Below are 26,533 nucleotides of genomic sequence, written 5' to 3'. Positions count from 1 at the left end.
ATTTAAGTCACAATAGGTTTCTATAGGGGACTCCTCGAGGACGAATGATCCTGAGCAGGGGAGAATGTAAGGCCTCGTTAAAATTTCCTAATGATTCAAGATTTTAAGGTTCGCCAACAATATTTGGGAATAACGTGTTCGAGTATTAAAGGAGACCCATGCGATAGAACCACATCATTTTGAAATGAAAATATGTGTTTAAGATGTGTTGGAACATACTAAGGAGTTTTGTGAATGGCAAGAATTTGTGTGGAACAAGTTGGATACATTAAGTGGAAAGGATGTCTCAATTCGCACAACATCCTACTTCAAACGCATGCTGCTACCAAACTATAAAGACTTAGGAGGTGATCTACCTATCAAATTAAAGCTCTTTGAGTCTAGTTTCCAACACATCAAACCAAGAATGATTTTATAATTGTGGCCACTAGTGCCAATGAAATGTAAACATGTGAAAGAAGTATGAAATGAAATTAGTGATATAAAAAGATTGATGTCTCGAATGAGACGGCCTAGCCGATCGGGTCATGATCAGATGCCTTACCGCACATATGGTGGTGATTGTGTTGGAAATTGTAATAGAAATTGTGATTGTGGTTGATGTCTCTTATGAGATGGCCTAGCCGATCGGGTCATGATCGGACTCCGTGCTAAAGGTACATTGGTATTGGTATTGAGAGTGATTGTGGTTGATGTCTCTAATGAGATAGACTAGTCGATCGGGTTATGATCGGACTCCGTGCTAAAAGTACAGTGGTATTGGAATTGTGAATAATGGTATTGTGAGTGTGGATACATCGTTACTAAGGATCTCCAACATAAAAATATGGAAATTTACTTGAATGTTTATGTGGTTCTAACTTGATATTTTGGTATTGTTCGAGGCTTCCATTGATTTTATGATTGTTCCTCCCCGTAATATTATTCATTCTATTTAGAAGGTGTTTAGTTATACATACTAGCGCTATTCAACGGTACTAACGTCCGTTTTGCCATGGGCACTACATCTTTAATGGATGTAGGTTTTTCCACAACAAGAGATATTGGTCAGTGACAGTGGTACACCCTCTTCCCAGCTGATTTGGTGAGCCCCACTTCATTTCGGGGCCATGTATCGTTTGTTCCTTGTGTAATGTGTTTGAGGTATAGCCGGGACCTTGTTGCCGACATTATCATAGTACTCTTCTTTATCTATAGAGGCTCCGTAGACATAGTGTGGGTTGTATATTGGTGTTGGGAAGGTCAAACAATGTTATGTTGTGGTTGTATTACTTGTTATGAAAAATGTGTGTGAAATTTGAGACTTTAAAATGATGAAACTATTGGTAATGAATTGGTATTGTAGACACGATCACTTTATTAGCTAATAAATCAAAATATGTATATCTCCATTTATGGATGAGTTTGGGTAGATGGAAATCTAACAGGCTTGCTCGGCCGGGTTCACTCGGTTAAGCACTGGTCAAGCTCCCCAATATTGGGGCATGACAGGTAGGTCTGTTATATGTTTTGGAACATTTTGATATATTAGCAAGGGGTCGCGAGGGCCCCGGGTGTGATTAATATTGAATTCGGAATAATTTTGGACTTAGTTGAATTGATGAAGTATGTTCCTCTGATGCCATCGCACTGGCGGAGGCTTTGGCTGCGGGTGCAGACATGCAGGTGTGTGAGGGTACATCCAAGAAACGGAGAAGGCTAGGCCAGGCCTGGCTTCACTGGTGCAGACACCTAGGTGCAGATGCGCATCCGCATGCGCGAGTGATATTTCACAGAAGCAGAACTGTAAAGAGCTTGTGAAGGACCACAGGTATGGTCGAGGCTCCGCAGAAGCGGGATCAGAGGTGCGAGCATTTTGTCCATGGAAGCGGAATTTCATGGCATTAGTTGGAATCGCATTTGCGATGGATTTTTCCGTAGGTGCGACAGTGTGCCAGTAAAAGCGAAAATCGCTGGGCAAAAAAGGGGGTGTTCGAGGGTTTTATCTCATTTTCATCTTTTGGACCTAGAGAGCTAAGTTTATGGCGATGTTTTGAGGTATTGTTTAGGAAATCATCGGGGTAAGTGATTCTAACATGGATTTTGCTATATTACATGATTCCATTATTATTTTTGTCATCTAATTAGTGATTTGACTTGGAAAATTTTGGGAAAAATTGTGAAACTTCTTAAACTAATATTTGGGGATTTGAAAGGCGATTTGAAGTTAGATTTGATTAATTCTTGTATGGTTGGACTTGTTATCGAATGGGTGTTCGGATTGTGTAAGTTTGGTCGAGTTCCGAGAGGCGGGCGCAGGATTGACGTTTTAAGTTGACTTTGTGTTTCTTTTTAAAGATTGCAACTTCATTATTCGGAATAGCTTCCAATGGTTTGTATTTATGGTATGAAGTTGTTTTGGCTAGATTCGAGCTGTCCAGAGTTGGATAATCATGGGAAAGGCTTACTAGTGGGTTGAGTTAGCATGTTGTGAGGTAAGTGTCTTGCCTAACTTTGTGTGGGGGAATTACCCCATAGAATTGGTGTTTTTTGTGTTAATTGTGATATGTGGAAGCCGTGTACGCAAGGTGACGAGTGTGTACACGGGCTAAATGTGGTAATTGACCAGTTTTAGCTATGTAGTTTCCTTTCATGCCTTTAATTGAGTTGCCATAATATGTTATATTCATCATATTTAGTCTATCTTCACATGCTTTACTTGTCATCATTAATACCTGCCTTAACATTTGCTAATTGTCTTCATATGTTAGTTGAAGTTGTCCTCTCTATTCCTTGTTCATTATTTAACCGATGAGTCCCTTACTTGAATTGCTATTTCTTGGAATATCTTATTGTTGAATTTGATATTGATTTATAAAATTCATAGTTCACATTGAGGTAACGGTGTAAATTATTGAAATACCATTCTTGTGAAGTTATTAACTTTCGGTCGCTATTGTTGAGACTCATTTGCATATACTGGTTTAGCCATGGGCTATCTATTGTGGAAAAACTATTATTGTTGACTTCTTTGGTAATTTGTGATATTGGGAACTTGCAGTGCAATTTGTGATATGTTGTGATATTAATACGCGTGCGGTGGTATTTGGATTAGGGTCGAAACGCATGCAGTGAGATAATGTGTGCTTGATACACGTGTTGCTAGCAAGGGAACAACTTGAAGCTACGTGGTGTGATAAGGTGGGCTAAAACGTGGGAAGCTATTTTGGGAAAAATAATTTTCAAAACTAAATGCAATACTCCCGTGGTGATTTAAGGAAAGATTATGATTTTGTTGTGATATGAGACTATGAGGTAGTACCTCGGTAGTGATTCTTGTTTATACCTTTCTATTACATCACTTGTGTTTTAGTTGATTTGTGTCCTTGGCGTATTATTCCTTGAATTTCCTTAGTTTGGTGTAGCTATTCTTGGTATATTTTCTTCATTGTATCATTTCCATTGTTTATCATTATCACACTATCATATACCTGTTTAGTTTTCTTATTTATTCCAGTAGGGTCTTGACTCGACCTCGTCACTACTCTACCGAGTTTAGGCTTGGAACTTACTAGGTACCGCTGTGGTGTACTCATGCTATGCTTCTGCACATCTTTTTACGTAGATCCATGTACCTCTTACCAGCCCAGGCACTAGTGAGTAGAGTTCAGATTTGGAGACTTCAAGGTATACCTGCCAGAGTCCGCCTTCCTCGGAGTCACCCTCTATCTAGTTCTATTTCATTTTCCCTTTTTATAGATATTGTTGTATAGGGATGTTAAGTAAACTATTGTAGAGCTTGTGAATTGGTATCACCGGATTTTGGGAGTCTTGTTCTATTAATTTGCGGAGTACTTTTATGCTAGTTGTTGAGTTATTTGAATGTTTTTATCATTTGCTCTGTTAAATTCTGCATAAATATTTGGCTTACCTACTCTCAGAGACTAGGTAAAATCATGACGTCCTACGGAGGGAAATTGGGTCGGTGACAAGTTGGTATCAGATCCCTAGGTTCATAGGTGTTACGAGTGACAAGCAGGTTTAGTAGAGTCCAACAGATCCATACGAAGACTTTTGTACTTATCATCGAGAGGCTATGGAACTGTAAGGAAATTTCACTTCTTTGATTCCTTATTGTGCGAATTTGTTAACTTTGGATTTATGAATCTATGTCTTTCTATTCTCTCATAAATGGTGAGAACACGCACCCCTAGATCCGATGATCAGATACTTGCCCCCTGCTAGAGTCGCGAGAGACCGGGGATGATAAAAGGCCGAGGAGGGGCATGTAGTGCAGCCAGAGCACCTGTCCAAGCTGCAACAGAGGATCCACTAGTAGATCCAGTTGGGAGGTAGGCACTTGCGGCGCCTGTTGATACCCCTACACTTCAGGAGACTCTCGCCAAGTTCTTGAGCATATTTGGTACTCTAGCTCAGGCGAGGTTCATTCCACTTGCACTGGCAACATCTCAGGCTGGGGGAGGAGCACTTACTCCCGCAGCCCATACCCTAAAGCAGGGATTCCATGTAGAGCATGTACCAGAGGTTTAATGGCCTAGTTACAGAGGACGTACATGGCTTTCTGGAGAAGTGCCACAGAATTCTCCATACCATGGGTATAGTGGAGATGAGCGGGGTTGCTTTCACTACATTCTAGCTATCGGGACCAGCATACCAGTAGTTGTGGGCTTGGGAGAAGGGTAGACCCGCCGAGACAACTTCACTCATATGGGATCCGTTTTCAGAGATATTCCCGAGAGAGTTTGTTCCCCACAAACTTTGTAATTCATGGCGCATGGAGTTTGAGCAGCTGCGCCATCGTGATATGATAGTATCAGTGCATGCTCTCATGTTCAATGAGTTGTCCAGGTATGCACCTACCTTGGTTTCCATAATTAGAGATCGAGTCCGTCAATTTATCAAGGGGCTAAACTATGATATTAGATTCAGCATGACTCGAGAGTTGGAGACTGATTCTCCATACCAGCAGGTGGTAGAGATCACATGAGGATTGGAGGATTTACGGGGCCGAGAGAGAGAGAGAGAGGACAGGGAGCCCAAGAGGCCTCGAGATTCTTGAGGATATAGTGGTTCCCGTGCCCCAATTGCAACCTGTCATTGTAGACGCTATGTGAGCTGTCCGGTTCATTCATGACTTCCATCTTCCAATGGTATGCCAGCTACTCCTAGGTCTCAAGTTGCCCATTATGCACTACCACTGTCTAGTGCACCTCTAGCACAAGGGGCTTTCAACGGTCAGTCCAACCAACCAGGCCCGAGCATGCTGTGTGGTGATACTCGTCATTTGGTAAGGGACTGCCCCAGACTGAAGATGGCTGCTCTTCCACATACTACTCAAGCTCAACTTAGTCCAGAGGGTCCCCGTGGTTACCGCACTAGTTGCCACTCCACTTGCTCAGCCAGCTAAGGGTGGAGGTCAGGTGTGTAGGGGTCGCACTAGAGGTGGATGCCAAGATAGATGTTATGCTCTCCCGAGTAGGACGGAGGCGGTTGCATTAGACTCAGTTATCAGAGGTATTATTCCGGTTTATCATAGAGATGCATCAGTCTTATTTGATCCAGGCTCCACGTATTCATATGTATAATCTTACTTTGCTATGTATTTTTGTATATCCAGTTATTTTTTGAGTTCTCCTGTCTATGTGTCCACGCCTTTGGGAGATTCCATTATTGTTGACTGTGTGTATTAGTTATTTTTAGTTGTTATTGGCAGGTTTGAGACCAGAGTTGATCTATTATTGCTCAGTATGATAGATTTTGATGTTATTTTAGGCATTTATTAGTTGTCGCCCTATCATGCTATTCTTGATTGTCACGCCAAGACGGTGACATTGGCTATGCCATGTTTACTGTGGTTGAAGTGCAGGGGTACTTTGGATTATATGCCTAATAGGGCGGTGTCTTTCCTTAAGGCACATCGGATGGTTGGGAAGGGGTGTGATGCATATCTAGACTTTGTGAGAGATGTCAGTGTTGATACTCCTACCGTTGAGTCAGTTCCGGTAGTCAAAGACTATCCAAATGTATTTCCATCAGATCTTCCAGGCATGCTGCCCGATAGGGATATTGATTTTGGCATGGACTTGTTGTCCGGCACTAAGTCCATTTCTATTCCATCATACAGTATGGCCTCAGCAGAGGTGAAGGAGTTAAAAGAGCAGTTGCAAGAGTTCCTTGATAAGGGTTTCATTCGTCTTAATGTGTCACCCTGGGGTGCTCCAGTCTTGTTTATGAAGAAGAATGATGGTTCTATGCGCATGTGTATTTATTATCGGCAATTGAACAAGATTAGAGTAAAGAACATGTATCTATTGCCACGCATTGATGACCTACTTGATCAGCTGCGGGGTGACAGAGTGTTCTCAAAGATTGATTTGCGGTCATGCTATCATCAATTGAAGATTTGGGATCCAGATATTTCAAAGACTGCTTTCAATACTAGGTATGGTCATTATGAGTTCCTTGTGATGCCATTTTGGCTGACCAACGCACCAGCAACATTCATATACTTGATGAACAATGTATTTAAGCCCTATCTTGACTCATTCGTCATTATGTTTATTGAATACTTACCTTGAAACTATCATCTGTTGGAACTTCTTGGATAGAAATATAAGTAAGCTGCTCTGTTTGTTGGGATTAGACCCTTGAGATGTTACCTCCTCTAAATCACTCTGTGGTTCAGCAACATAGAGGCTTGGTATTTGGAGGGTAGAGATCACGAGGTTCTCATAGTTGGCATGTTTTGAGCTTTCTCCTACCTCCCTCTTCTATTCAGGTCTCTCTAGGCTGCAAGTGCATCTTTACTTTCCCAAACTAATTTTGCAATGTCAAATTTGGGTTCTTTAATAGTTTGAGCAAATGGGTTATGAGCAGCTATATGGCTTTTTCTTTGGGGAGAGAAAAATCTAGAAAAAGGATAATCAAGCCGAGGAGGGGAACATCTTTGGGGTGAGAATGTACTTATGGGAGGAAGAGAAGTGACTTAAAGACTTCAGGGATTCTAGGGCACAAAGTGAACACTTTTCAAGTGGTGTATTTGTTCTGTTAAACACACCATCTATTTTTGCTGCTGCTAGAAGAAATGGAAAAGAGAAGTACTCAGCGGACAAATATCATACTGCAAGCTTGTTAACCTGTGCTCCAAGGCTTTGATGGGTCATGCATTCTGAGAAGACTTCTCTACAACCTGTTTTACCTACTTCTCAATATGTATGTGCATAGGCTGCGGCCTCGGGCCCAACTATACATATACATAACTGCTGCCTTAGGCCTAAAGATGCATAAAGCATAAACAACGGCCTCAGGCCCACAGATTCATAAAGCATAAATTGCGGCATCAGGCCCAAATACAAGTGTTCAACATTCAGGGTTATAAAATCAGGAACTGAGATTCATACTGCAATACATGATAGTGAAATACTGAATCATATTGAGTTACATGATACTGGAATGTCTAATAGAACTAGACTTAGACACGTATTCATAATAAATTGATATGTCATAATTAAGGCTCATGGGATATTGAATGAATTATGAAACTATGTTATCTAGAGAAGAAAAGTTCTACTACTATTCATGGAATTGAGGTATAATTACTTTATGATGCAATTCGTAATAGTCATAAAGAATGAGACGAAGGGAGATTCATAAACATTCACAAACATAGAGACTTTGCCTGATATACCTTTACTTTGGCCTTTTTAAGCGTATCAAAATGTTCGTTGCTTCTTTCAACAATAAACTATGGCATATATATCAAGAGGAACCAATATTAGCAATAATGCTCATGTTTTAGTCACTTAGATATTTTATCAAACAGTTGGTGGGCATAAAGCACCATAGCCTTTATTAATGGTGTTTCTACACCCAACAACCCATCCACTTGCTCCTAGATAATTCCAAAATCTCAAATTATTATAATCAATAATATTCTTAATCACCCATAAGATAAACAACACCCTTAGTCAATAATCAACAATCAACATGTCATGCCCCGAAATCGAAGAGCACGACCGGCGCTCAACCGAATAAACCCGGCCAAGTAAGCCTGTTAGATTTCCTTCTACTCAAACTCATCCATGAACAAAGAGAAGATGTAATCCATTAATCAAACATTGAAATGAATTCATTAGCAACTCCCATTTTATTTCCATTAGCAACTTCATTTATAATTTCCAAATTATAAGAAGTGTATAGATATAATAAAAAACTTTTTTTCCAAAAACCAATAATTCTAGTTCGATTCCCAACATCGAATACCACCCAAAACCTTTCTACGGAGCATCTAAGTGAAACATAAGTGAAGAATATAATGTTGGCGACAAAGCCCCGACTATAGCTCATAGTACAAAATACAACGTAAGATGACTTAAAGCCCGCAATAGAGTAGGGCTCAACAAAACCTGCTGAAGAGAGAGTGACTGATAATGAGGACCAAAGCTGCCTGCTGATGAACCACCTGCATCAACTGAAGATGCAGCGCCCCCGAAAAAAAGGACGTTAGTACATATGGAATAGTACTAGTAAGTAAAGCTAACTGTCCTCTTTCAAAATAGAATGCCAACATAAAAGGGAAAACCATGAAAACAACAATCAACCAACAACAATCAATGATATCCAATTTCCAAGTTAAGACATATTAATTTTAAAAATACGAAGATCATATTATTTTTGATTGGGAGATCTTTAGCACCGATATACCATTGTTCACAATATCACCGTTCACAATACCAATGTTCACAATACCAATTGGAATAGTTGAATCAAAACTCCTTTCATAATCTTTCTCACATCATTTCATTTCATTGGCACCCTTGGCCACAAGTATAAGTTTCACTCTTGGCACGTTGGCCACAATTTATATCCCCAATTCAGTTATTTCACTTCCATACTTCTTTATAGATTATCAACAATAAGACATTTCCAATCAAGACTTTAGATACACATATGAGAAATTAATATGATAGGACCATTCGAAACACATTTTGAATACATAATTATCAACACTTTGCTAACTCAGGACGATTGAATTTATTGGGAATAACTCAAAACATGAGAATAAGGAACTTGAACCAACCATACTTGAAACTTACGGGAACGTTATGGAATTCAATTAAAAGATATTAGTTTAGCCAACATATTTTGCTTTGAGCTTTCCTTAAATTTCTACAATGTTTCGTAAATCCTAGCAACTTAAATCTAATTTGTTACAAGGTTCTTCTACAAGATTTATTTCAATTCACAACCCAATCCTTACTTACTTAAGCTCAACAATCTTCCCACAAACCTTATTAGTACATGCATGTATAAATAATACTCTTACACCCAAGAATCACACTCCCCATCACCCATCGTTTACCCCAAACTCGAAATTGAAGACTAGGGTTTGATCCTTACCTCTCGAGTGAAGATCTTGTGAGATTTGCTTATTGGATTACAAAGATTTGACAAGATCTTGATGAACAAAGCACTTGAGCTTCTTCCTCTCTCTAGAACACTCTCATTCCTCTCAAAAAATATTTGTTTTTTGTCATCAAAATGAGTCCCAAAGGCTATTTATCAAAATGGGATCGGGTTATAAAAATAAGAAAATGAACTCTCCGAACTCATATCTAAGGTCGCATAATGGACTGCAGAACGGGTATGCGGTCCGCACAATGGACCGCAAAACTGGTGCCCAGAACTGGGCTAAACTTGTTAGTTCTGCGACCATTCTGCGATCTAACAATTGGCCGCAGAATGACATTCTGCCAGGCTTTGGTAATTGGGTCATAACTTCTTGTAGGATTGTCCAACTGATGAACGGTTTGAAGCATTAGAAATTAGACTCGAAGATCTTTCATTTAATATGTTGTTAATCATATAAATTCCTATATATATGTAGATATGATTGTCCAAAATTTGGTCTTGTGCGTACTCATTTGAAACTTTAGTCTATCATGTAATTTCCAATTTGACTTGGACTTAGGGCTCTCCTTAGACCCCACATCACTTATAATTTTCCTCGTACACTTATTATCATATCTAATTGATATCCATCATATTAATAGTCCTCGTCTGCACAAAAAATGATATAATTAACTAACATCAACTTTCTTAATAGCGCTTATGTACTGCGACATTTTTCGGGGTGCTACATTCTCCCCCCCCCCTTAAGAACATTTGTCCTCGAATGAGGAGTAGAGTCCGTCCCCAAACACTTAACATAACTCGTTTCTTCTTCCACACATCTTAAGCTCCCAAATTTTACTAACTCCCAAAGTTTTCAGAAATTTTGGCAGAGTCTCCCTTGTAATTGCGCCTATCCACCTGCCAGAGTAACACCAAAACCACTCCTAACAACACATCCACAACTCAATAAAGCATCATAACATACAAATAATATAAATTTAAACATTACCAGCATTACACTATTAAAAGTAGGATCTGGACATGAATTGCACATATTTAAATCGTAACACAACGAAAGTACCTTTCGATCCACGGTCATTTTACTATACACTCAAGTGAGCAGATTTTATTTCCTTAAAACTTTTGGCCCTCAATGTGGCCTACTCGACTTACAGACATCGCCATAACACATTAACGTAGACAATCTCAACTCTTGGACTTATTCAACAAAGATGGTAAAGAGATACCCCTCACAATCCAATTATCCATTAACTTCACCTTCACTAGCTTTCACCGGAACGACAGACCAAGTATTTCCAACTACCTTCTTAGACATAGACACATGAAACACGGTATACGGAGGACAATAATAGGGACATATCATACTCATAGTCTGGCCTATTTCCTTCAAGATTTAATAAGGCCTAATGTGACTACATATACTTTACCTTCCTTAACAATTCACCCAATATATTCATAGTGAAAATCTTGAGAATAACCTGTTCACTTTCATCAACTCTAAATCCCTACGCCGAATACCCAATTAAACCTTTGGCTACCTCCAACAATTACTCTAAGGTGTACTAGCTTGAATATGAACATAAACTTCCTATCCTATATATTTGATCACGGGATGACGCTTCTTCTTTGAAATGTTTGAATCTTCAACACCATAGGTTACTATAAATAGAAAAAACGAGGTCCGAGATTGGGTTGGAATTGTTTTTTATTTCAGATTCCATCAATGTACTAACAGGGAATTTCAGGTGGTTATATCCTAAGAGACATGAAGTTTACTACCAATACCGCTAACATGGTTAATCATTGTGATGACATCATTGGTTCGAGAAATAAGGCATAAAGTTGCCTAGTCGGAATTAATAATGTAGGGACCATGTACATGACCTTAACATTAACTAACACAAGGCATTAACCAACAAGGTTCTTCCACAAGATTTATTTCAATTCACAACCCAATCATTACTTATTTGAGCTCAACAATCTTCCCACAAACCTTATTAGTACATGCATGTATGAATAATACTCTTACACCCAAGAATCATACTCCTCATCACCCATCTTTTTCCCCAAATTCGAAATTAAAGATTAGGGTTTGATTCTTACCTCTTGAGTGAAGATCTTGTGAGATTTCCTTGTTGGATTTCAAAGCATGGACAAGATCTTGATGAACTAAGCACTTGAGCTTCTTCCTCTCTCTAGAACACTCTCACTTCTCTCTAAAAATATCAGGTTTTTGTCTTCAAAATGAGCCCCAAAAGCTATTTATCAAAATGGGATCAGGTTATAAAAATCGGAAAATGAACTCTCCAAACTCAGATCTACGATCGCAAAATAGACTGTAGAACGCGTATGCTGTCTGCAAAACTGGTGCTCAGAACTGGGCTAAACTTGTCAGTTCTGCGACCATTCTACGGTCGCAGAATTGACAGCAGAATCACATTCTGCCAGCCTTTAGTAATTGAGTCATAACTTCTTGTAGGATTGTCCAACTGATGAACGGTTTGAAGCGTTAGAAACTAGACTCAAAGATCACTTAGATCCCTATATATATATATATATATATATATATATATATATATATATATATATATATATATATATATGTAAATAACATTATCCAATATTTTGTCTTGTGCGTACTCATTTGGAACTTTAGTCTATTATGTAATTTTCAACTTGACTTTGACTTAAGGCTCTCCTTAGACCCTACATCACTTATAATGTGCCGCGTACACTTATTATCATATCCAATTGATATCCATCATATTAATAGTCCTCGACTGCACACAAAATAATATAATTAGCACACATCAACTTTCTTAATAGCTCTTATGTACTGAAAATTTTTTTGGGGTGCTACATTCTCCCCCACTTAAGAACATTCATCCTCGAATGAGGAGTAGTGTACGTCCCCAAACACTTAACATAACTCGTTTCTTCTTCCACACATCTTAAGCTCCCAAATTTTACTAACTCCCAATTGTTTTAGATATTTCGGCAGAGTCTCCCTTGTAACTGGGCCTATCCACCTGCCAGAATAACACCAAAACAACTCCTAACAATACATCCACAACTCAACAAAGCATCATAACATATAAATAATATAAATTTCAACATTACCGGCATTACATTATTAAAAGTAACATCTGGACATGAACTGCACATATTTCAATTGTAACACAAAGAAAGAACCTTTCGATCCACAGTCATTTGACTATACGCTCAGGTGAGAAGATTTTATTTCTTTAACACTTTTGGCCCTCAAGGTGGCCTCCTCGACTTACAGACTATGCCATAATACATCAACGTAGACAATCTCAACTCCTGGACTTATCTAACAAAGATGGCAAATAGATACCCCTCACAATCCAATTATCCATTAACTTAACCTTCACAAGTTGTCACCTCAATGACAGACAAAGTATTTTCAACTACCTTCTTAGACATAGACACATGAAACATCGGGTACACGAAGGACAATAATAGGGACACATTATACTCATAGTTTGGCCTATTTCCTTCAAGATTTCATAAGGCCTAATGTGACTAAACATACTTTACCTTCCTTATCAATTCACCCAATATATTCATAATGAAAATCTTGAGAATAAATCGTTCACTTTCTTCAATTCTAAATCCCTACGTTGAACACCCAATTAAACCTTTGGCGACCTCCAATAATTACTCTAAGGTGTGGTAGCTTGCATATGAACATAAAACTTCCTATCTAATATATTTGATTAGGGGATGACGCTTCTTCTTTGACATGTTTGAATAACCCCCATAGGTTACTATAAATAGGAAAAACGAGGTCCGAGATTGGGCTGTAATTGTTTTTTATTTCAAGATTCCATCAATATACTAGCAGGGCATTTCAGGTGGTTATATCCTAAGAGACATGCATGATATTATCAATACCGCTGACATGGTTAATCATTGTGATGATATCATTGATTCAACAAATGAGGCATAGAGTTGACTAGTAGGCATTAATAATGTAGGGACCATATACATGATCTTAAGATGTAAAATAAGTGAATCATCTTAGACATGTGATCTATGAGAGGCATGATCAAGAGGATAAAGACATTAGCATCTATTATTCCTGGAAGACTATGAGTCATGAAAAGGACAACAACAATTATTTCATTCCATATGTGCCTTGTTCGGCAATAGTAGGCGTCAAAGAGAAATAGCCAAGTACGTGACACCAGTCGCCTCTTGGAATGTAGAGAAAATTAGTTTAACTCGAAGTGAGAATATTCTGGCACCCTGAATGTGATGTGGGTTTCAAAATACATGTAGTTGCATTACGCTCTTAACATTAACTAACACAAGGAATAGATATGCCACAAGCCAATGAGGATGAAAAAAAGAAGTTGAACACTTGTGAGATTATTATCATTCTGACAGTTTAACCCTTGCCAATAGTTGATCCTATATGAGAGGACTAGAGATACGAAAAACTTGTCTTTCAAATCAATATGCCCACGATATGTGCCAAAATCTGAAAACATCTAATTTCAACCTTTCACGAGTGAAACCAGGTAGCCAGGACATCTTAATATTTGGGTAAAATCATATATTGGTTAGAGAGAATGAACAATTTACTATGAGATCATGGGAAACTGCAATACTAGGAACAAAGTGCGCCACTTACTGCGGAATGTTCTAAATGGAAATGAAAGTCATACTGAGATGGGCCAACAAAACATCTTCCTGTGACGAATTTGTGAAAATCTCACATTTCCCAGAAACATTTTTGCGGACAAGTGACCCCTTTCAATTGACGTGTACACATATGATAGGCACTGAGACATGCTCTCATGTTACTACATAGTGAAAATGATTCATGATAATAGTCACAAAGGAATAAAGTGATTGTTTAAACCATAGGAGCTACATACACCGGAGAGAAAAATAGTGGCTCAAGAAGGATCTTAATACTAGGCCGCTATACATTGGATTTGATACCACATAGGTAAACTTTATGACGGTGCATGCATAAGCATAAGTGAGCAGATGTTATCCATTTGAATTAGAAGGTCCTATAAGAAATTCATCAGGTATAGCCCTTTGTTGAGAACTTGGGGAAATAAATGGGTAGTATTAGCCTAGGGTTATAACTGACTTCAAGGAAATAATTATAGAGCTCAATTCCACAAGATGTTGTAAATAAGTGAATTTGTGAATGAGTGGCTTCACGAATAATGCGTCTCATTCAGAAAGTAAGTACATGGAATGTTTTGTGATTCAGCGTCTTGTTAAGACCATATTTATGTACATATACAACAAGGATAAATTATGCATGTTCATAATGATGTACTAAGGAGTGACTTGATGACTTTAGGTTGACAGGACAGTACCTTAACTGATGCCCCTCGAATCCACATCCGTAACACGCATTGGTACCATAGTGACATACCCCCCGAATGACATCTCCTACCTTTCACGCAACTGGTATGAGGTCCGCTAAGCTGACTCGCCCCACTAACCTGATATTTACCCTTTTTGCATAAGTCATAAGAAATCCTCTTATGTTTCCTCCAGGCCTTCACATCGGGAGTTAAAATCTATATAACGGTTTTCTGTATGGGCCTTAGGAATTTCCCAAGCCTACCACCCTTAACACACTCCTGAGCATATTCACAACACGGCGTAAAATGTTCTCGCCTGCATATCGGGCAAAACGGTCTAGGTGTACCCAACCTATGGCATTTGTTCTCCTTGTGCCCTCTCATTCCACTACCACAACATATTTCAAGAGTCATCCAACACGTCCCCAATTAGTGCTTCTTACAAATATAGCATTCCGGCTTAATGGAACAAACAAACCTCTTTCATTTCTTAGGTGTTCTCACTACATGATCTGGTGGCGTGGTAAAAAAAAAAGATATAAGGATATTTTCTCCTAGCAACTGGTTCTTTCATCCCCTCTTTGCTAGCTCAAACTCATGGGTTACTCATATAGAAAATGACACATGACGTGGAAATTAGCTTCCTATCTTGAGCTATATCGCATGATCTGGAGTACCAAAGAAGTGTGAAATTCCTAAATTTCCAAGTAGTCTCCTCATTATAGATGTGGTTGAAAACACACCTATAAGAAGGACTCTACTAGGCACGGCTCCAAAACATTCTATGTATGGACCCGCCCGGTCGTTTTGAGCTTTAGAGTGTTGCTCAGCGGTTTGAGGCCCTGAGCAGCTTCACTTCAGGTATTATGACTTGTACGCATGGTCAAAATTTAATTTCGGGATGTTCGGAGTTCATTTGGAAAGAAAATTCTAATTTCGGAAGCCTTAAGTTGAAGGAATTGACTAAAGTGTGAATTTTGAGTAAACGACCTTGGAATCGGGATTTGAATATTCCAACAGGTTCGTACGATGATTTTGGACTTGGGCGTATGTCCGAATCGGGTTTTGGATGACCCGAGAGCGTTTCGGCGCCTATTATGGAAGTTGGCATTTTGGAAGAATTTCATAAATTTGAGTTGAAGTGTATTTCAATGTTATCAATGTCCGTCTAGGATTCTGAGCCTGGGAATAGCTCCGTATGGTGATTCTGGTATTGGGAGTGCATCCGGATGTGGATTTGGAGGTCCGTATGTCATTTTGGTGTCATTTGGCAAAAGATAGAAATTTGAATGTTTTTGGAGAGATTGACCGGGGTGGACGTTTTGATATCTAGGTCGGATTTTGATTCTGGAAGTTTTAATAGGTCTGTAATGTCAATTATGACTTGTATGAAAAAATTGAGGTCAATCGGACATGATTTGATAGGTTTCGGCATCGATTGTAGAAGTTGAAGTTTCAAAGTTCATTAAGTTTGAATTGGAGGGTGATTTGTGTTTTTAGTGTTGTTTGATGTGATTTAAAGACTCGACTAAGTTAATAATATGTTGTGGGACGTGTTGGTATATTTGGTTGAGGTCTCGAGTGCCTCGGGTGGATTCCGGATGGTTGACGGATCGAGTTTGGGCTTGGATGAAATGCTGAGGCAAATGATATCTGATGCAATCGCACCTGCGTTAAAAGGACCACAGGTGCGAGCTCGTAGGTGCGAGCCAAGAGTCCCAGGTGCGAAGGAGAGTAGGCTGGCTAGCAACCACAGGTGCGGAATATTTGGGAGCACCTGCGAAGGTGGAGGTGCTAAGAGTGCAACGCAGGAGCGGGCGATGGGCATAGGTGCGGCGCATGGACCGCAGAAGCGGACGCACAGATGCGCTATATGGAGCGCAGATGCGAGACTGTTGGGCCGAGTTGGAGCAGCACCTGTGATGGAATTTCCGCAGGTGCGACAGGTTGCATGATTTGGCCCATTTTCTCTCATTTTCTCTTGGTTTGGGTGATTCTTGGAGAGGTGCAGGTGTAGGTTTTTTTCATCAATGGCAAAGTAAGTTATCCTCACCTATTTTTGAGTCAAATACATGGTTTTTATATGGATTCAAGCATGGAAATTGGTAGAAATTGTGAGATTTTGATTGAAAACCTAGAATTGGAAAATTTTTATTTTTGACCACAAATTTGGGCATGTAATTGGAAATAAATCATATATTTGAGTTCGTGAGGTTATGGGTAATGGTTATCTTCAAAACTTTTCGGAATACGGGCACGTGGGCTCGAGGGTAATTTTATCGACTTTTCGAGCGGAGTTGGAAATTAATGTAAATTAAATTATAATGAGTGTTAGAGTATATATTTATGGGTTTGCACATTTATTGACTAGTTTTGGAGTGACACGCATCAGTTTGACTTGTTAGAGAGGCTTTGGAGCAGGTTATGGAATTGCGGAGCGAGGTAAGTCTCATTTCTAACCTTGTAAGAGGGAATCAACCCCATAGGTGAATTGATTAAATATGTGCTTCTACTTGTGGGTTCTACGTACGCACGAGGTGACAAGAGTCCGTGCGTAGCTGCTAATTATGCTTATGTCTGGGTAGATTTAGGCTTACACCATGCTGTGTTGATACAGTTATTTTATTATGTTTATTTTGTTTGCCTTGAAAAGAGTTGAAATTGAGGATTTCGAGACTTGTAAGTTTTCATTGAATTTCATATTTTTGAAAAAGAATTTAAGAAATCTATGTGCAACCGCGTCACAAATATATTCCGCGAGCGGGGTAAATTTCCACTATTCTCATGGGAGAGGGTCGTTCGCCTCGGCATGTTTATATTTATATGTTGGTTCGTTCCGTTCGACCCTCGGCAGTGCACAATTTATATTTATATATTGGATCGGGCCGTACGACCTCGACATGACTTGTGCATGATAACTCCATGGAACTAATAATAATTGACACTGCTTTATTGGCTAGAGATATAAATTGTTAAATGATGAAAAATGAATTTGGAAAAATTCTTATTAACAAAACGATTGTTTACTTATTTTACGATATGGAGCTTACAACCGTTCTACATGATCCATGATTAATTATATCATTGGTATTTTATTTATAGCGCATAGTAAGTGTCCGAGTCGACCCCTCGTCACTACTTCTTCGAGGTTAGGCGGGATACTTACTGGGTATGCGTTGATTTACGTACTCATACTACACTTGTTGCACTTGTTTGTGTAGGCACATATATGTCTAGTGGCCTTGTGGGCGCAGAGGTGCAGTTATTGCGGGGACTTAGGTGAGCTACACTCTATACTATGATCCGCAGCCAGCAGAGTCTCCTTCAGAGTATTTATATTTTTCCTATCAAATTTATATTCTTGACAAATGCTGTATTCTATTTTACTTCCTAATTGATGCTCATGCACTTGTGACACCGAGTTTTGGGGTGATTATGGGTTGTCCTTTATTGAAATTGTTAAAAATATTATTATTTACTTGGTAAATTCCATCTTTTACTATTTAATTGAAAGAAATATGATTTCAAAAATATTAAAATGAGAACCAAATTAAGTATTCATTTTTGGCTTGCCTGACAGCGGTGTCCGTCGCCATCACGGCCTTTAATGGATTTTGGGTCGTGACAACATGGTTTCAGAGCATTAGGTTCACTTAGGTCTCACGAGTTATGAACGAGTCTAGTAGAATCTTGTAGATCGGTATGGGGACATCTATACTTATCTTCAAGAGGCTACTAGGCTGATAGGAGCACTTCCCTTCTTGATTCCTCATCGTGCGATTTAATTCCTTTGATTCTTATGCCTTCATTTCTTTCCTATTCAATCTTATGCGATGTGAAGCGCTTGTTATAAATTTGGAATCGAGGAATTTTAATGGTACTACTGATGTAGAGTAGGATGTTTCTCCCTGCATATTCGATTGGGCTAATGTCGTCGCCTTGTGGGAGGATGTTATGTCATCTCAGCTCAGTAGCTGTATTTCTGATGGTTTTGGGGCTATGCCCCAATTGCTATGATGTTCATGAGTTGTTATCACACAGTATTAAAGTAATAGTAGGATACTTGTCTACGTGTAGGGGCAGTGAATGAATTGAAAGGAGGTTTTTCTCAATGCGTGATTCTGAGGTTCAGTGTTTTATTTCTAGAATAGGGAAAGGCAATTGGACTAAGAATGTTCAGTTTGGATTGATGGAGTAATGAGACTTAGTATTTTCAAGTGTGGTGGAATCTTCATCCGAGATGTGGTGTCGTCGTCCTTGATTGAACGTGTTATGTTCGCCGGTATTATGGCCTTCTTCTAATCGCCTTTGGGGCAGAGTATTGTGAATGGTGCCAGGGAAGCGACTGTCAGATGTCGCAGTGTGCTGTGGTTCAAAATCGAATCGATAATCTAAATATTGATGGCTCAAGGAAGATGATCGTCGGGGAGGTTTAGAGTTGGCGGTACTCTGTTGGTTCGGGTGCTACATAGATGAATTTTGAGTTAAGGCAACAACTGGGCAGCGAAGGATGAGGAAGGACATGTGGGAGGTGTCTTGCGGTGGTTAAACTTTTAGAAGGCCAAGTGTAAGGAAACAGATGTCGAGTAGTTTCTTAAAAGAGAGACCAAAGTGGGAGAGTGGCAGAATAGCATACAAGTTCTGTGGTAGGAGAGCCACACACCTTGGGGGAAGTTAGAGTGATTTGGGATTCATGGTGGAGAGGGACTAGGTCTACGGGCTTAATATAGAATATTGGATGCTATATTGAGGAAGATTGGGTGTGACAGGAGGGAGTTGCTTAATATGAAGCAAGATACAACATGACTTTGGATTGGAATGTATTGTCGCACCTTTAGTTGATGTCCATGAGGATTGAACGGACTTGTATAGCTAGTGAATGAGCACGGGCTCAGGATGGTTTATTGGCTTCGTGTTAATTGTACTCAGTGCAGCGTTGTTGGAGGATGTCGGCATGGAATTTCCGTAGTTGCGATATCTCATGTGAGCAGGTTAGCGGTTGCATGGTGTTAATGAAGCTTCTACGAAAAATTTTACTGGCTATTTAGTAAAAGGTCGAATATGTGAATATGGCTAGTGATTCAGAATGTTCATGAAATATTTAACATAAGGATTTGAGGAATGTGTGTTATATTTGGCCTTATCGATTCAAGTTTAGGTTTTGGGAAGACTCAGATTCTATGCTTCCTGTGGATATGATGTATAAGGAATGAAATTCAGCCGGTTGCTTCTTCGAGAGGATTTTCATGTGCTAACAGGGCCTTGGAGTTTGATTATATTAGGGGACAACTCAAAGTGGGTGACTCTCAACAATGGTCCTAGTAGGTTTTAAAAAATTAATTAAAGTGCGGTGCCTAAGGATTTCGAGCCAGCAGTATGGTTAAGTATTGAGCTTTTGTAGTGGATTATGAAAAGTGTCTTGGAGTGTTCTACGTTATCTTCGGTCTACGGTGTGGCATTGGAGGAATGGGATAAAATAACTTCGGATTCATGGAATAATTTTCAAAATGGGTGTACCCGTTAAAGATGCGAATATGCGCACAAGGAGAGTATGTGATGGTTTGTGGGTTTTGGAGACAACATGGTCTTGTGAAATAAGGTCACTCAGGTTGAGTGCGGAATTCAGTTCCTGATGTTTTGAATGGAGCTATTATTATTTCTAGGGCGAGTCCCGAGTAAATTAGGGGAAGTCGGTTCGGTTAGCAATGATTGAAGTGGCATGATGGTGGCAATTATCAGTTCCTTCAGCGTGTTGATTTATACATGTGATTTATGGCGGTACATACGAGGCTTGATGACCGCCGTAATTGATTTTATTTGGGGGCATTTGAGTATTATGGCATGTTATGTGTAGATGGAACCCGGAAGAATTGTGGTGGTTTAGACCACAACTCGAGGTTTGTATTTTGCTATGGTTTGAGAATTTAGTTGCGTGTTGCATTGGTTCTTCTGTAATGAGCTAAGTAAAAGGTTTCTATATGATGAACTGTTTATTCTATTAGTGGATCAGGGGTTATTATGGAATTCTGGTACTCTCACATATTGGCATGTTAGGTGCAGTGAGCGGCATGGGAAATTGGAAGCTGAGGATCAAGGTTGCGGTTCTGTGTTGACAAGAATGTCAAGATCTTGGATGAGAAGGAAAGAATTCAGATGTTTAGAGTAAGCTGGTATTGTCTTTAGCGTCACCTTAGATCGGTGTCTTGTGGAAGGGGCTTTGTGTATTGACTTGCAAACTTTTGACTCACTCTACAGAATTTGTATGGTTGGTGGTATGGATGTGCAAACCTTGCTACCTGAGCGGAATGGTCCTGGGAGCATGCCCCATGGGGAGATTTATATAAGTGTGACATGTCAGTCACTTTATTGTTAAAGATTGAGACCAAATATGGAGGTCATGTTAATATCGCAAGTGCGAGAGTTTATGCCTGAGAGGCGTTCTATTCCTTGGCCTGTGGACCATGTGTGTTTGTTCCGGATTGATGGCTGTTCTTGTGTGTCATGGGAAAAAAGGGTTATTGTGGATCCTTGAAAGATTATTAGCCCAGTGCGGTACGATCAAAATCGTCTTGAGGTCCGTGGATGGATCTAAGTGTGAATGTGGGCTCTATATCAGGCTGGATGTGTTCATTTCAGCATAGTATTGTTTTCGGAGGGGTCTTCGGCCCTTGGATGTTATTTCTGTCGTCAGCTATTTCATGTAATACTCTATTGGGCCATGTGGGTTGTGAGACAGTTTGATTATTCGCACCCGTATTGAGATCCCATATAGTTTGTGGTATTATATGAGCAGGATGGCTCTCAAGATACAGATCATATATCGCACCTTAGTTGTGCTTGAGTTTTATAGCATATGACACTACACGTCCCCCCAGGATTTGTATTATGCACTTCGCGTGCTTATGGTTGATATTCAGGCATTTCGTGGGTATAAGCGTTATGGCTCGATGTGTGTTTTCTTTAGATTATTATGTGTGGATCGTGTGGCATGCCGCCACGGGTATATAGTTGGATCGGCAGCTACCATGAATATGTTATTTGGATCGGGTGACACGCTGCCATATGTATCATGGTTGGATTGGGTTGCACGCCGCAATGGTATCATGTGTGGATCGGGTTGCATGCCGCAACAGTGTGATGTTGAGTACAGTTCCCTATATCTATCTATATGTGTTTTGTTTCACATTTTCTGGGGAAATCTCATAACATCTTTTTGGTTGTTTAAATTAGCTACGTTGGTTGAGTAGCTCTTTCTAGAGTTCGTTTTCCTTATGTATCGCATTCAAGTCTGTAGCTTGTTAGCACATTGTGGCATTATATGAGGATTTTGCAGTTTCTGAGGTGGCTTATTGCCTGAGCAGCTTGTACTGGGGTGAGACGAGATTATTGGACATGGGATCAGTGCGATTAGATTTATATAAGGCATATTGAAGGGGTAAATATTGTTATTCATTCCAAAATGAGGTAATGGTTCTTGTCGTGAAGAGAGACTCCATGCATTGTGATTCGGCAGGTGGTTATCAGTTTCTACACATTTCTTCTATCGTGGCAGTATTACGAGAGCGGGAAACGGGACTTATATGCTTTGTGGGGTGCGTTGTGGGCATCAATTCGTAAGGTTTTGACTATCATTGTCGGAGGATGTTATTATCGTCATGTGAGTTACACGGTGCATGATAATAATTTAGTAAGGGTATACAATCATGAATTGGTACATCGTGCAGTGATTGAAACGGTGTTCGTATGTTGGAAGCAGTCCTAGTAGAGAATTTTGGATGTTGGAATTTGGCTTAAGTCTTATTTGCCTAAATAAGTGCGAGGATCTTCAGATTTGCTCGAGCTAATGTGCTTCTACTTGCGGGGTCTACGTACGCATGAGATGACAAGAGTCCGTGAGTAGCTGCTAATTATGCTTATGTCTGGGTAGATTTAGGCTTACACCATGATGTGTTGATACAATTATTTTATTATGTTTATTTTGTTTGCCTTGAAAATAGTTGAAATTGAGGATTTCGAGACTTGAAAGTTTTCATTGAATTTCATATTTTTGAAAAATAATTTAAGAAATCTATGTGCAACCACGTCGCAAATATATTGCGCGAGGGGTAAATTTCCACTACTCTCATGGGAGCGGGTTGTTTGCCTCGACAGGTTTATATTTATATGTTGGTTCGTGCCATTTGACCCTCGGTAGTGCACAATTTATATTTATATGTTGGATCGGGCCATACGACCTCGACATGACTTGCGCATGATAACTCCTTGAAACTAATAATAATTGATGCTGCTTTATTGGTTGGAGATATAAATTGTTAAATGATGAAAAATGAATTTGGGAAATTTTTTATTAACAAAAGAATTGTTTACTTATTTCACGATATTGAGCTTACAACCGTTCTACGTGATCCATGCTTAATTATATCATTGGTGTTTTATTTATAGCCCATAGTAAGTGTCGGAGTCGACCCCTCGTCACTACTTCTTAAAGGTTAGGCGGGATACTTACTGGGTACGCGTTGATTTACGTACTCAACCTACACTTGCTGCACATGTTTTTGCAGGTACATATATGTTTAGTGGCATTGTGGGTGCAAATGCGCGGTTATTGCGAGGACTTAAGTGAGATACACTCTATACTACGATGCGCAACCAGCAGAGTCTCCTTCAGAGTATTTATATTTTTTCTGTCCAATTTGTATTCCGGACAAATGCTGTATTTTATTTTACTTCCTAGTTGATGCTCATGCACTTGTGACATCGGGTTTTGGGGTGATTATGGGTTGTAGTGTATTGAAATGGTTAAAAATATTATTATTTACTTATTAAATTCCATCGTTTACTATTTAATTGAAGGAAATATGATTTCAAAAATATTAAAATTGAAACCAAATTAACTATTTATTTTTGGGTTGCCTGATAGTGATGTCTGGCGCCATCACGACCTTTAATGTATTTTGGGTCGTGCCATTCTAGGACACTTTAAAAGCTGGCTCTGATAGCACGATTGTCACGCCCCGAAATTGAGGAGCGCGATCGGCGCTCAACTGAATGAACACGACCAAGCAAGCGTGTTAGATTTCCTTCTACCCAAACTTATCCATTAATAAAGAGGAGATGTACTCCATTAGTCAAACATTGAACAAATTTCATTAGCAACTCCCATTTCATTTCCATTAGCAGCTTCATTTATAATTTCCAAATTATTACAAGTTTATAGATATAATAAAAAACATGTTTTCCAAAGACCAACATTTCTAGTTCGATTGCCAACATCGAATACCACCCACAACCTATCTACGAAGCCTTTAAGTTCAACAAAAGTGAAGAATGGATGTGTCGGAGACAAGACCCCGACTATACTTCATTGTACAAAAAACAACATAAGATGACTTAAAGCCCGGAATGGAGTAGGGCTCAACAAAACCTGTTGAATAGAGAGGACACCATACAAATCACCCCCCCCCTCCCCTCTTGTATGGTATTGAAGTTAAAACATCACAAACTGATGGGCCACGACAGGCACCCAGTGCCTTACCTAACGGAGTACCAATGTAACGTATCTTTCTTATCACACCATCAGGGGTAAATGGGCCAGAGGGGTCGTCATGAGATAAACGGAGTAAAACATAAGGGAATACTAGACATATGACGAGCCAACATGATATAGAAAATTATACATGTGACATATGGGTCTATAAGGCCGAAATGAACATTTGTATACTCAAAACATAGGCCAAAAAGGCCATACAAGTATACATACACATGACATATGTCTACAAGCCTCTAATTGTACATAAAAAGGTATAGTCGGGGCCTTGTTTTTAACACTTCCATACTACCCTTTTGTTGTACTTAGATGCTCCGTAGACAGGTTGTGTGTGGTGTTTGATATAGGGAATTGAACTACAAATATTGGTATTTGGCAAATATGTTTTTCATTATATCTATAAACTTGTAATAATTTGGAAATTATGAATGAAGCTGCTAATAGAAATGAAATGTGAGTTGTTAATAAAATATATTAGTGCTTGATTAATGGAGTGCATCTCCTCTTTATTCATGGATGAGTTTGGGTAGAAGGAAATCTGACAGGCTTGCTCGGCCGAGTTCACTTGGTTGAGCGCCGGTCGCACTCCCCGAGATTGGGGCATGACAGGCATTAGCTGAGTTGAAGGAGTTGAAGGAGAAACTTTAGGATCTTCTTTATAAGGGTTTTATTAGGCCTACTGCGTCGCCTTGGGGTGCACTGGTTCTGTTTGTGAAGAAGAAGGATGGTACTATGCGTATGTGCATTAATTATAAGCAGTTGAACAAAGTTACAATCAAGAACAAGTATCATTTGCCATGCATTGATGATCTATTTGACCAGCTTCAGGGAGAGGGTGTTCTCTAAGATTGATTTGAGGTCTGGGTATCACCAGTTGAAGATTCGGGACTCGAATATCCTTAAGATAGCATTCAGTACCCATTATGATCATTATGAGTTCTTTGTGATGTCTTTTGAGTTGACCAATGCCCCAACATCGTTCATGCATCTGATGAACAATGTATTTCAGCCTTATCTTGACTCGTTTGTCATATTATTCATTGATGATATATCGGTGTACTCTCGTAGCCAGGAGGAGCATGCGCAACATTTGAGGATTGTATTATAGTGGTTGAGTGATCGGAAGCTTTATGCCATGTTCTCTAAATGTGAATTTTGGCTGTGTTCTTTAGGCATGTGGTATCCAATGAAGGGATTCAGGTGGATCCAAAGAAGATATAGGCGGTTCCGAGTTGGCCCAGCCTGTTCTTAGCTACAGAGATTCAGAGCTTTCTTGGTTTGGTTGGTTATTATCGTCGCTTCGTGCAGAGTTTCTCATCTATTGCATCACCCTTTACCAAATTGACCCAAAAGGGTGCTCCTTTCGAATGGTCGGATGAGTGTGAGGAGAGCTTTCAGAAGCTCAAAACTACCTTGACCACAACTCATGTTCTAGTTTTGCGTTCAGCATCAGTCTCTTATACAGTGTATTATGATGCTTCTCAGATCGACATTGGGTGTGTCTTAATGTAGGAGGGTAGAGTGATTGCTTATGATTCATGCCAATTGAAAACCTATGAGAAGATCTACCATGTTCATGATTTGGAGTTGGCTGCCATTGTTCATGCATTGATGCTTTGGAGGCACTATCTCTATGGTGTATCTTGCAAGGTATTTACAAATCATCGGAGCCTCCGGCACTTGTTCAAACAAAAGGATCTAAATCTGAGATATCGGAGATGGTTGGAGCTACTAAATGACTATGATATTACTATTTTGTATCATCCCGGGAAGGCCAATCTGGTGGTCGATGCCTTGAGTAGGAAGGCAGTGAGTATGTGTAGCCTTGCATTCATTCATGTTGGTGAGAGACCGCTTGTAGTAGATGTTCAGGCCTTGGCCAACCTGTTCATGAGATTAGATGTTTCGGAGCCCAGTCGGGTTCTGCCTTGTGTGATTTCTTAGTCTTCCTTATTGGATCGCATCAGAGATCGCCAGTCTGATGATCCTCATTTGCTTGTCCTCAAGGACAAGGTCCAGCACGGTGATTCCAGAGATGTTACTATTGGCAATGATGGGTTGTTGAAGATGTAGGTCTGGATATGTTACTATTGGCGATGATGGGGTGTTGAGTTGATTCTTGAGGAGTCCCACAGTTCGCGGTATTCCATTCATTTGGGTGCCGCGAAGATGTACAAGGACTTAAAGTAGCACTATTGGTGGAGGAGAATGAAGA

Source organism: Nicotiana tabacum, chromosome 23 (assembly GCF_000715075.1).
Source record: "Nicotiana tabacum cultivar K326 chromosome 23, ASM71507v2, whole genome shotgun sequence".
Taxonomy (NCBI): domain Eukaryota; kingdom Viridiplantae; phylum Streptophyta; class Magnoliopsida; order Solanales; family Solanaceae; genus Nicotiana; species Nicotiana tabacum.
The sequence above is the reverse complement of the archived record's forward strand: the minus strand, read 5'-3'. Positions refer to the sequence as shown.